Source organism: Podarcis pityusensis (genome assembly GCF_964106645.2).
Source record: "Podarcis pityusensis genome assembly, chromosome: 10".
Taxonomy (NCBI): domain Eukaryota; kingdom Metazoa; phylum Chordata; class Lepidosauria; order Squamata; family Lacertidae; genus Podarcis; species Podarcis pityusensis.
The window spans coordinates 71,810,647-71,822,132 of NC_138035.1; positions in this window are offsets into that span (position 1 = coordinate 71,810,647).

Sequence of the window (11,486 nt, forward strand, 5' to 3'; positions counted from 1 at the left end):
TCCCATGCTTTGCGCATTAGTGTACAGACATTGAAGTCCATTAATCATTCCCCCGTGCCTCTTATTTAAGGATTTTTTCCTCCCACCACTAGGTCTGCGTGCTGTTTGCTCCATTTGGTCTATGACATTTGGATGATCATCTTCATCAATTGATAGACTTCTACCTTCAGGAGCACTGTCTCCCTCCCCCACATTAGTCAGTTTAAAGCCCTCCTGATGAGGTTTCTGAGTTTTTTGGCAAAAACATTCCTCCCAACTGTTGTGAGGTGCAGCCCATCGCTTGCCAGAAGTCCATCTTCAAGAAACTGCAGTCCGTGATCTAAGAATCCAAACCGTTCCTGTTTACACCATTTGCGAAGCCAGCTGTTCACTTCCACCATTTTTCCCTCTCTCCCTGGGCCACGTCGTTCAACTGGGAGGACAGATGAGATGACAATTTGTGCATTTAGTTGCTTCAATTTCCTGCCCAGAGCCTCGTAGTCTCTTTTGATCTTCTGGAGGCTATTGCTTGCAGTGTCATTGGTTCCCACATGAACCAAGAGGAAGGGGTATTTGTCAGTGGGTTTTATGATTCCTTGCAGTCGTTCAGTTGCATCTTGGATCTTAGCCCCGGGGAGACAGCACACTTCCCGAGACATCTTGTCAGGCCCACAGATCACTGCTTCTGTTCCCCTCAGTAGGGAATCCCCTATCACCACTACACGCCTCCTCTTAGGTTTGGTCGGGGTTCTTCCGTGAGCTGTCCGTTCCAAGGTCGCCTGCACATTCCCTGAGGACTGACTTTGCTGCTCGTCTTCATATACCTGATCGACTGTAATGAGGGAGAGATCCTCAAATGGAGTCTGCTCCTGATACAGTCTCCCAGATATCCAATGCCTTTCGCCATTAGGAAATTTAGCCCAATGGTGCTTTCCTACTCTTTCCACCCATTGGTCTTAGTCCTACCAGTCTGTTTCATTTTCTTGTTTGTCAGCACTTGCCATCGAGCAAGCTCAAATATAAACACATGAAGCTGTCTTCCATCGATCGTCAGGCCATTGGTCCTTCTCTTCTAGTTGGCCATGCTCTATGGCCAAGGGCCTTTCTCAGGCCCACTACTAAGCATCTTTTTAATGACACTGCCAGGATTGAACCAAATTACCAAAGACACTGTTTTACCACAAAGCTATGGCCCATATCCAGACCATCAATTCAAGGCCAAACCAGGCATGTCCTCAGAAATGCACAAATTTATCTCCAAAAACTTTGTGTGTGTTTGCTTAAAAAAAGCAAAAAACAAAAACAAAAACAAAAACAAAACCTGAAGGAAATTTGGATCAAGCTTATGGCAAAGGGGGCGGCAAGTTTAACCCTTTGCCCCTGGCCAATTTCCTGACATAAAGTAAGTCCCATCTAGATCTGTTCCTAGTTATGCAGGAGAAAAACAGGCAGGCATCTGCATTGTCCCTTTATATATATATATATTTCTTCCATAGCTAATAGGGGGTCAGGGAGCAACTGTCGTGATTTGGGGCTGGGGCTGGACCACAACCCTGATACCAATCAGCACACCCAAAGCTGCACACATTAAAGGAGACAAAGACATCAGAGATGAATTCATGTATCTCCAAGGCCACAACTAGCTTTGTCCTCATAGGAGTTTAAAAAGCAAAATTATGCTGCCCATGTCATCTACTTCAGGGATGAAGAACCTGTGGCCCTCCAGAGGTTGCTGGACTCCTATCTCCCATCAATCCCAGCCACTAATAGTGTTGGGTTGCCAGTGGGACTGGTAGGCCAGAAGGCAGGGCACCAGAGCCACCCCCTGGCTAGTTGTAAGTAAGAAGGCAGACAGGTTGGGACTTGCTGAGGGAAGAATGAGGTTGGTGGGGCAGCTCTAACTGTCATCCACTGCCAGCCAGCATGGACAGTGGACACGAATGATTGGAGCTGTGCTCCAACATCTGATCTACTGCCTGTAGTGCCTGTTGGAGCTCCAAAACCCAGCCACCATTTTAATTATATGTTCACTATCGAAGAAACAAGTGAAGAGCACCAGCAGCCAGCAGAAGATTTGGAGAAAGGCACGGTGCAGTGGTGATAAGGAGAAAAGAGACCGTCTTGGCAGGCCACCTGAGGAGAGTTTTCTCTTTAGTGGTAAGCGGAGCTGGCTGAAGAAAACCCTATTAAAAGCAGATGTCCCACTATTTTGTGCAACTCCTCATGCCCCAAGTACTTCACTAGGTATTGTTCAAAAATGAACAATGAGCTCATTTTTGCTCATTGTTCATCCACACACTTGATTTGCATGGTTTAGATTTTGATGTTTTGCATGACCTTTGTCCAGGTGCACTGCCAAAGAATCAGCATCAAGATGTTCTAAAAGGAATGCAAAAGCAAAATAATAATAATTTTTGTGGGGACTTGTTTTAAATGGGCCTGGACAGAACAGATGATTCTTTTAACCTTAGATATCTTCTAAATTTCACTCTCTTCAAGTACTGGCCCTTCCAAAAATTTCATGATGGATTGGATTTAAGATCTGCCTACAAATATAATATAAAGGTGTAATACTGTGTAGACACAGGAAGCAGAGGGGTGTGGTCTCTCTTGCCACCTATATGACCTCTCTTGTCAGATTCTTGAATCTCGCTTTTACCTAGGCACCAGTGTGGGGCTCCCCTTGAGTATTTGGTGAAGAATATCAGCAGTAAGCGAGCATTTCTGAAAGGAAAGGAAAACTGTAAAAGAGGACTTAGAGTCCTGCATGGAATGGAGATATGGGGAGAATGGGGTGTGGTCCATTTTAGCACCAATGTGAATCTCCTGATGGACTCATAATTCTCATTTTTCCTCATCTGCAGTTGTGCAGCTGGTCTTAAGTGTTTGGTGAAGCAGACTGGCTCTGCGTGAGTATTTCTGGGTCAACTGAATAACATATAGTATTGAGGCAAGAGAACAGTTATGAAAGAAGACTTAGGGTGCTGGATGATGTGCCACCAGAGGAGTACAACTAGAAGGGTGAGCTCCTTTGGTGGCCCCTTTGGTGCTTACAAAGGTGAAGAACCATGGTCAGTTGAAGAAAAGACTGATCAATTATTGCGCTCTGATCTTTTTTCCAAGAAACAGTTTACTGTTGTGATATAATTAAGAGAGAGAGAGAGAGAGAGAGAGAGAGAGAGAGAGAGAGAGGTGTATTATGCTTAGACATTGTGCAATACTGAGTGTAGATACTTTTTACTGTAATATTATGCAAGGTGATAGCAGTATAAATAAATTTGAAGAGGGCTTGTGAATTACACAAACAGTGGTATAGTTCATTAATGCTCAAGTCTAGTGAAATCTATTCAGGGCTTAAGGGTAATTTAATAATGGGGTGGTGGAATGCATAATTAGTTAATAAAAATTGTGAATGTTCTAATGCAATTGATGAAGCTAAAATGCACACACACATATATACATGGATATTGTGTGGCTATGAAGAGAATATTCATGAATATATTTTAGAATATTAATACTGAAGCTTTTGAAAAAATAACACAATGCAAAAGAAAGGCAGACTCAGAATTTTAAAAATTAAAACTTTCTGATGAAGATTTGAAAATCTAACCAAGGGAAAATAAGTAAGGAATTACAAACAGCAGAGGAAGTACACAGAAAACTCAAGACAAGTGGAAAGGACAGAATCTGACTTATCGATGTGATTAGCAAGATCAATGTTACAAAAGACAGATTAGTTAGAAAGTCATAAAGATATTATTAATGATAAAAAGAGTCGTGCTAGCATTAAGGTCAAAGGTATTAAAGAGAAAGCAAATGATTTAAAGATGTTTCTATAAGAGTTCTTTGTTACAATCCTAGGAAGAAATGCAGACAATGTGGTGATCAAATCAGTATGTAGAATTAACTCAGCCCTTTCATGAAAGAAAAAATTAGATAGAGACATCTTGATAGTCTTTTCTGACATTAATTCAAGAGCTATAGTAATGAGATCTGTTCAAGAAAACCCCAACATAGAAATTGATGAGGAAATTATCTGCTCTCTGGCAGATTTATTGCATATTATTTTATGGGAAATAAAAAATATATCAAAGTATACAAAAGAAGAATATAATTCATAAACGGGGATTTCTTTTTAAGTTAACTTTTAAACTTAGACAAAATAAAATAAATAGTGTGAGAAAATAGAAATCAGAGTCTGTGAGGCAAAGAAAAATAACTATCTCTTGCCATTGCAGAAGAACTCAGTTGTGAAATGACAAGCTCCAGCCCTGCATCTCTGGTGTCTATGCCTCCAGAGAAGGAGCTTCATATGAGCAAGACCTTCAGTGCACAAAAGAAGCTTCATATGAGCCAGGGTTAAGGCAAAAAAGATATATTAAAAAAATAAAGGGAACACTTCACAAAGATAATTGTCCTTTCGTGGAGACCTTTTTGTTCTCCAAGATCCATCATAGTTCCATTAAAAGTTCAATGTGGAACTTTCAACCCATCTCTAAATAGAACAGCAACACAGCCAATTCGTTTATTTCCTTATGAGATCCTGGAAGACTGCTCAACTAAGGAATGGAGAACATGAAGCACACACTCAAAGCAGAATGAAAATATATGGAACAAAAAACCAGCCAGGTGTCTGGGGAAAGAAGAACTCACTTTAGTATGGAAACTTCTTCCTAAATTATATTACTTTTTGTTTGTTTGCTCTGCAGTGTTTTTTGGCCCCATGAAATACCCAGCATAAACTATGAGTTTACTTTTTTTTTGACACACTCCAGAAATGTTTGTGCTCTTAGTGACTAATTTCATTTCCTTAATATGTCACAAGATCCTCTTGGCGAGGCTGACAAATGGCAGTGAAGTTACAATGCAACAAAATGTGTTAGAGATAATTAAATGTATAACAATCACAAGTCATTATCCAAAATGACATCCAACCATCTCCCCCTATTTTTAATACTACACCCTGACCTAGTGAAGTTACAGCTAACCACCACCACCCCCACTGCATAATGAAGAACCATGACATAGAACATCTTGGTCCCGTGCACATGTTAAATCTCAGGCTTACCTTGGCACTGCCTTCAAACAACTCAATGGCTTTGAACTAGCTCCACTGAAAAGCTATGACTATGAACCGCCACAGCAAGGAGGATCCAATAGAATTATGGAATTGTCAAGACATCAACAGGTGATACAACTCTGAACATTATTTGGTTCTCATTATTTGGGAATCATAGTTTGTCAAGGGTGCTAAGAATTATTAGGTCACCATTGTTCTCATGGAGCTACAATTCTTAGAGCTTCCTGGGAAGAGGGATTGACTGTTAAGGAAAACTGGGAAATGTAAGATCTGTGAGGGGAATGGGGGATCTCCTCACACCTCTCAGCACCCTTCACAAACTTCAATTGCTAGGAGTCTTTGAGGGAAGTCATGACCATTTATAGTGGGGTCATAATGATCTAAATGTTTGCTGCAGACAAGACCTATAAAAGAAAGACAGAAACAGAGCTTCATGTTGTGTACGTAGCAAATGCGTAGTTAAGCCCTTAGTGCCATGAGGCGATTGATGGCAGTATGAAAAAATATCATCTAAACAGTCCATCATAATCAGCTAAGATCTGAAAGCAATTCCTAATGAAATGAAATGAAATGCAGTGCATTGTATTTTTTTTATTATTTTAAGGAACCTGGAATGCATTTAATGTGTTGGCCCATGATGGTAAATAGGTGACATCATTTCTTTTTGAACAACAAAACAGAAAAGAAATATAATTTCTTCCTGATGTTAGGTGTAGTAAGCGGTGAAGAAATGGGTTTTCTTCCTTTCACATTAAGCTTCCTCACCCACACAAACAGACCATTCAGAAAAGCAGAATGTGACCTTATTAGCTTCATCCTGTAGAAGGAGCTTGGGCAGAATGAGTAACAGCACAAGCAAATGTTTCATTAGGATGTTCCAGGACAAAAACGAAGCCACTGAGCTCTTTGTCATGTTCATAAAACTAGCCTATTAATGAGTTAAGATGCTAGAGCATCCAGTTCATCCTAAATTGATGTTAGGATGGACCTCTGGTCCAATCCAGGAAGACACTTTTCATGTTTTTAAAATTGGGTGTCATGGGCAAGGCTTCAACTCAGCTTTTTTCCTGACATGCTATTTTTCTACAATCCAATAGGTCTCTTTCATGGGGGAACATGGAAATATTAATCTCTATCCCCTCAAGTGGACAGTCCAGGAAGATAGTTAGGATTTGATTACGCTGTTTGTATAATTTGTGCCAAGGTTTGGTGGGGGGCTTGAGCTATTTTTTACAGGGGTAGCTAATGTGTTGCCCTCCACATGTTTTTGGACTTCAGTTCTCATCAGCTGCAGCCAGCATGATTAGTGGTCAGAGATGGTGGGCTGGAGTCTGACAACAGTGAGAGACTATCATGTTGGTTATCCCAGTTTCCTTAACACTTATGTACAGCTCTTGTACATAATTTGTATTATAGATGTACATGCTGCTTTCTGGCACATGTGACCTCACAACAGTTTATAGATAACAATCAAACAATATCAATACAAAACACAATCAAAGCATCAGTGATAAAACAATTGCATTCAATTCCACAGTGCAAAAGGAGAGTAAAGGCTAAAATGATTGACACGTGGCCATCAGAAGCTTTAGAAAAGAGAGGTAACTTTATCATGTGATAAAACCCCATCAAAGTTGCACCCATCCATGCCCCTCAGCCATCCATGCTCTATAACGGGGGGCCAGTACAAGAAAGGCCCTCCTCCAGGTCCCCACACGATGGGCTTCTGTTCTTGGTGGGGCTGTAAGCATCTCAGGGCTTGGGCTGCTCAGAATGGGAAGGGGTGACATGTGGAAAAGTGTTGGTCATGCAGCAGGATTTTTCTTTCTTTCACTTCAGCAGTGACGGTGGCAATTGTGGCCACACCAGTGGCATTCAAGCCAGCCAGTGGCAGCTGGCCCCCACCATTTAACACACACTGTCCCCCCCCCCACCTAGTGCAATGATGTGATGTTGGTTGAGAGGAATTGGGGTGCACGGCAGATGCCAACCAGCCCTCATTGGCTAGAACACTGTTTCAGCAGTAGAAGGAGCGAGGAAAGACATCCTAACCCTGTTATACTTTCGCCATGATAATGAAAAGGGGGCTCAGCTGGGGGTTGCTGGCCGAAACAACTCACCTTCCGGGAACAGGGTGGGTATTAGTCATTGGGTCTACCAGGGTACTAGGCTCTGGCAATGGCCTGAGGTTGCCCCCTATCACACCCCTGCCTTTGAGCCCCTTCTTCTGTAGGAACCGCCTCTGGCAAATGCTTTCACCCATGTTTAAAACACCATGCTGATGACCTGGCTGCTGTTTTCCGATCAGGTGTATTGCAAAACGTGGATGAGATGCTCCCTGCCTCCACTGGGCTGGTCTTCTTTAGCTTGTCTGTACAAAGATCTATCCCAATGGTTAGATCTGCTCCTTTACTATTTCTCTCAACTGAAGCATTCCCCTCACCCCCACTCCCCTGCTCACCCCTCCCCTTTATCACAGGAAAAATCCTAGACAAAAGAGATGACAGCTATAAAAAGTACAGATTGCTGTAACTTTTGGATGACAAATACGATGATGGAACAGGAGGGATTTCCAACAAAAATAAACCACACGTCAACTTGCAGCTATGATTTCAGCCCCTCTCTCGGCAAAGGAAAGCATGCCTCAGTTATAGATCATGGCGTAAACACTGGGCTACTTTTCTCCAAGCCATCGGTAGAGAAACAAACAGAAATATAAGAGCTAAAGCTAAGGAAAAGAATAAACAGAAGACAGTGCCAAGAGCAGGTCACCACATGCCTCTTTCCATTGTACCTCCCTGAAAGGAACAAACCAACATGTCTCCATGCCCTCGGCAAGGCTTAATTTGTTTACACCAACACTATAGATCTTCAGATTAGATTTTGCTTGGCTGCTCTGGCTCTTTTGCTACCACAATTGAGGCCACAATTGAGAGTTAGCATTCAACCGTGGTCTTTGTCACATCCAGAAATCCTTCCCCGTTTCAAGTACATTCACTGCTGGATCCATGCCAAAGTAGATGGAGGAATAAAACCTGGATGAAATGAACCAATTTATTATACAGAGATCAAGAGGGGATAAACAGTTTGAAAACTGGCCCTTGTTACCCGGAAAGCTAGCTTGTAAGCAAAGATTTAGAGCCCTGTCCCTGCAGATAAGAACCAGTACATAAGGATTAAACTAGCATTGCTGGTTTCACATGATTGCTAAATTAGAAAGTTAGCTTTCTTGAGAAGTATTTGAATGTTACATCAGATGACAAGTGCCCATAATTTGATACAATGAATACAAGCCTGCAAAATAATTAATGTACTTTCCATTACCAAATTAACCAGAGGCAAGACGTGGTAAATAACAGCATGTTATGGATTGACATTGATCAAGAGTGATGTAGTGGTTTAAGTGTAGGACTATGACCTGGGAGGCTCAAATCCCCACTAAACCATGAAGCTGATTCAGTGATATTGAGACGGCCACTCAAATAAGGAGATCCATGGACACCATCTTATGCTCCTTGGAAGAAAGCTGAGTTATAAATCATAAAGCAAAATAAATAGTGGATCCATATTTTGTCAGTGTTTTCAAAAGAGATGTTTTTTAAAAGGAGCATATTGGGGCAGAAGCGACCGTAAGACAAGCCTGCTAGATCAAGCCAATGGCCCATCTAGTCAGTGGCCAACCAGATGCCTATGGGAAGCCAAAATCTGTCTCATTCTTTTTAAACCCACCCACGTTGGTGGGCCATCACTGCCTCCTGAGGAAGCAAGGTCCTCTGCCAGTTGTGAGGGGAAGAGATTGGAAGCTTCCATTTTCAGCTTTGAATGAACCATCGCTTTCTGCTAGATCTGAACTTTGTGGTTTATTCTAACTTTCTAAGCCTAAGCAAAGTTTATTCTGAACCAATAGGAAGCTTTGGGGTTATTCTCCTTGTGCACAAAGGAATAGGAAAGAAGAGAGGGAAGTGGTCGAGGCTTCCCGACATCACACTAAACCATTTTTCATATTCTATCTGAATGCTATTATATCATTCCACACATCATTACATGTGGCGATCTATATTCAGGTCACTTTCTTTATTTTTTCACATGAGTATTTGAAGTATTTCTCACTAGCTAACAAAAGAGGCCTTGAGATTCATGGTTGGTGGAGTACCATGATCCTAAAGAAAAGCTCACATCATTCTACACGTTTGTGTGTGAGAGCTGAATAAGTGAAGTGGGGAGGCTATTAAGGTGGGGGGAGGAGAAAGCCCTTGACACTCCTCTAATTCCAGCAAAATAAATGTGTCAATGAGAAAGAAAACAGGGTTTTCAAAGGCATTCCCCAGAAGCAATAAATAAGCACTCCCAGGCTGATTCCTTTTTTAAAAAGGGGGGAAGAGAAAAAAACCCTTATGCTTTAGAAATATAAATGCAGTTAAGTTCCACATTAGCATGGCTCAGTTTTTTTTAGATGATTAATTCTGTTAACAGTTTTAGGCACCCACCACTTTTGCCCATATGCCCGCTTACTCATAGTGCTTTCCAGGAAGGTAGATGATTTAGATATACTTTTACATTTTAAGAGATGTTGTTTGGAATTCGAGATGCTCTATTGGTCCTTTAAAATCAACAACACACAACTAGCTCACTCCTTCTTCTTATTTGGATTACTCATGTTCTTTTTCTAGCCCCATTTTAGATACTCCTAAATATTTACATTGTGAATAGGATTGTGTACAAGCAGAGCATGCAGAAGGGAATGCCTCCATCCCAGAGTTCCTCGAGTTTTCTTTAATGATACTTGAATCCGTGGTGCTATGAGTAATCACCTGTGGAGTCATCAGATGGACCGGGTTTAGGAAGCCTTCAGTTACACAAAACTGAAGAGCCAGTGTGGTGTAGTGGTTAAGAGTGGTAGTCTCGTAATCTGGGAAACCGGGTTCGCGTCTCCGCTCCTCCACATGCAGCTGCTGGGTGACCTTGGGCCAGTCACACTTCTCTGAAGCCTCTCAGCCCCACTCACCTCACAGAGTGTTTGTTGTGGGGGAGGAAGGGAAAGGAGAATGTTAGCCGCTTTGAGACTCCTTAAAGGGAGTGAAAGGCGGGATATCAAATCCAAACTCTTCTTCTTCTTCTTCTTCTTCTTCTTCTTCTTCTTCTTCTTCAGTCTTCACAGTACTCCACAACAATTAGTCAATTTGCCTCCAGTGGGGATGTGTGGCTCATATCATTGGGAAGTGCTGGTTGAGTCCAGCACAGTGCAGCCGGCTGAAGGGGCAGGGCTGCAAGGTGAAAGCACTTACTAGAATGTCCTTAGATAGGAAGGGGGGATAAATTCAGTTTAGTTTGGAATTTAATGTGAACCTACCAAATTCTTGCTTTCTGAACTTTAAAACACAGGTATCCCTCCAAATATGTACAAAAGTGCATCTGCTGGGGGAAAGTGTAGCTAAAATGCATATATTCATGGAAATAGCATACGATGATGAATTTTTGTCAGGACTTCTCTTTAAAAAGAATCAGAAACTGATTGGGAAAATGAGGAACTGAAAGGGGCAGATTCACCCATCCTGCCTTTAGGGATTTCCCTGTGCACACAATGGGACAGGGTACACTGCTTCCCAGGGAAGCAGATCCACAGAAACCATTCGCCGGATAAATGTAAATACCCCTTTTTTGTAAATAACAGCTTAGTAATAATTCACAAGTAGGAACAGAACCAAAGTTTCAGTTTAGAACTTCACTGGATCCTTGAAACCTCGGCCTGGATGAGTTGTCTTTCTTGTGTGGTAACTTGCTTTTCCTAAAACCGTATGGGGTAATGAGGAGAATAATGATGAATGTATTGACGGATGGCTTCCTGTTCTAAATGACTTTACGAACCTTCTGGGATTCCCTCCCCCTCCCTTTTTGTACATCTGGTAGATTGTGATTAATGCAGGATAATCAAATTAGAAATCATTCAGACAGCAAAAGGTCTAGTGACCACAGCATGGTCCACTGCTTACAATGAGATTAGAAGCCTGCATGTGTAAATCACAACCAATTCTAATAAAGTCCAGATGTATGAATTCAGATAGGTCATTTTGAGGAAGATGTTAGAAAAGATTAGCAAATAACCAAGTGGCTAAAAATAATGAAATATGATCTATCTTGGACTGAAAATAACTAGTCAAGGTTGTACAAATCTTGAATAATCTCAAATTGGACAATAAAAGTTTTTGGCTCATTAAAAAAGCAATAGAACATTGCTCTCCAAACACTTAGCAAAAACCCTACAATTATTCACTGCACTATTCAGACAATGATTGTCACAAATTGTGTGAAAGCTACAGGTGTAAAAAGCCTTCATATCTTCATTTTATTAGTCTGGATCAAATCTATAAGGGGCATGTGTGTATTTCTAATCTCTAGAAAATCCATGCTGCAGTCAGCACTTTTATGC